The following is a 2,376-nucleotide window of genomic DNA, read 5'->3' as shown; positions in this document are numbered from 1 at the left end:
CCTGGGATGAATCCCACTTGGTCGTGGTGTATGATCTTTTTGATGTATTGTTGGATGCAATTTGCCAATATTTTGTTGAGGATTTTAGCGTCTATGTTCATCAGTGATATTGGCGTGAAGTTTTCTTTCTTTGTTGTGTCTCTATCTGGTTTTGGAATTGGGATGATGCTGGCTTCATAAAAAGAGTTGGGGAGTTTTCCCTCCTTTTGGATTTTTTTGAATACTCTGTGAAGAATCGGGGTTAGCTCTTCCTTAAAAGCTTTGTAGAATTCTCCTGTGAAACCAGCTGGTCCAGGGCTTTTGTGCGATGGGAGTTTTTTGATTACTTCTTCAATTTCATCTGCTGTTATTGGCGTGTTCAGATTTTCTGCTTCCTTTTCTCTGAGTTTTGGAAGATTATATTTTTCTAGAAATTTGTCCATTTCACCTAGGTTTTCAAATTTATTGGCATACAGCTCTGCATAGTAATTCCTTACAATCCCTTCTATTTCTGTGATATCAGTTGTAATCTCTCCTCTTTCATTTCTGATTGTTTTTATTTGGCTCCTCTCTCTTTTTTTCCTGATGAGCCTACTTAAAGGTTTATCTATTTTGTTTATCTTTTCAAAAAACCAACTCCTGGATTCATTGACCCTTAGAATCGTGCTTTTAGTCTCTATGTCATTTCATTCTGCTCAGATCTTGGTTATTTCCTTCCTTCTACTTGCTCTGGGCTTTCTTTGATGTTGTTCCTTGAGTTCTTGGAGGCGTCATGTTAGGTTGTTTGTTTGAAATGTTTCTATTTTCTTTAGGTAAGCCTGTGTTGCTATGAACTTCCCTCTCAGGACTGCCTTCACTGTGTCCCATAAGTTTTGGGTTGTTGTGAGTTCATTTTCATTTGTTTCCAGCAACTTTTTATTTCTTCTCTGATTTCTATCTTGACCCATCCGTTGTTTAATAGCATACCATTGAGTTTCCATGATTTGGGGTGTTTTGGGTTTTTTCCTGTGGGGTTAGTTTCCAATTTCAGTCCCTTGTGATCAGAGAAAATGCTTGGTATGATTTCTATTTTCCTAAATTTGTTGAGTTCCATTTTTTGTCCTATCATGTGGTCTATCTTGGAAATCATGTGCATTTGAAAAGAATGTGTATTTAGCTTCTTTGGGATGAAGGGCTCTCTATATATCAATTAGGTCCATTTCATCTAGGGTGTCATTTAATGCCTCAATATCTTTGTTAATATTTTGTTTGGAGGATCTGTCCATTTTTGACACTGGGGTGTTAAAATCCCCTACTATAATTGTGCTGCTGTCAATATCTTTCTTGAGGTCCTGTGGGATCCTCTTTATATATTTGGGTGCTCCTGAGTTGGGTGCATATATATTTACAATGTTGATGTCTTCTTGGTGGATTCTTCCCTTGAGTATTATGAAGTGACCTTCTGGGTCTCTATTTATGGCCCTGTTTTTGAAGTCTATTTTGTCTGATATGAAAATTGCTACCCCGGCTTTTTTTTCTTGTCCATTTGCTTGGAAAATTTGTTTCCAGCCTTTCACTTTTAGTCTGTGGTGGTCTTTTGACCTGAGATGGGTCTCTTGTAGGCAGCACATATGTGGGTCATGCTTTCTTATCCATTCAGCTATTCTGTGTCTTTTAATTGGTGCATTTAGTCCATTTAAAGTTAAGGTTATTATTGAAAGGTACTTATTCATTGCCATTTATGTACCTGCGTTCATCTCCATCTCTCTCTTTTCCTTCCTTTCCTTAAAGCAGCCCTTTTAGTAATTCTTGTAGAGCTGGTTTGGTGGAGGCATAGTCTTTTAGACTTCTTTTGTCTTGGAAGCTCTTTATTTGGCCTTGTATCTTGATTGAGAGCCTTGCTGGGTACAGTAGCCTTGGTTGTAGGCCTCTGGTTCTCATTACTTGGAATATTTCTTGCCATTCTTTTTTTGCTTGGAACGTTTCCATTGAGAAGACATTAGCCAACCTTATTGGGATCCCCTTGTATGTTACTTTCTTTTTCTCCCTTGCTGCCTTTAGGATCTTCTCTTTGTCTTGGAGGTTTGCCATTTTAATGTTGATGTGTCTTGCAGTAGGCCTCTTTGGGTTCCACCTGCTTGGGACTCTGTGATTCCTGGATCTGTGTGACTTTATCTCTCCTCAACTTAGGAAAATTTTCCGTTATTACTCTTTCAAGTAGGTTTTCTATCCCTTATTCCTCTTCCTGTCCTTCTGGTATTCCTATTATTCGGATATTATTATGTTTCATGTTGTCTTGCATTCCTCCTAAATTCTCCTCATTTTTTCTGATTCTCTGTTCCCTTACTGGTCCGTCTGGGAGATTCTTTCTATCCTGTCTTTGATCTCACTTATGCGATCTTCAGCCATATCAATTCT

This window comes from Sturnira hondurensis, unplaced genomic scaffold (genome assembly GCF_014824575.4).
Source record: "Sturnira hondurensis isolate 20B ecotype Veracruz unplaced genomic scaffold, ASM1482457v3 Scaffold0021209, whole genome shotgun sequence".
Taxonomy (NCBI): domain Eukaryota; kingdom Metazoa; phylum Chordata; class Mammalia; order Chiroptera; family Phyllostomidae; genus Sturnira; species Sturnira hondurensis.
This window is presented reverse-complemented; position numbering follows the sequence as displayed.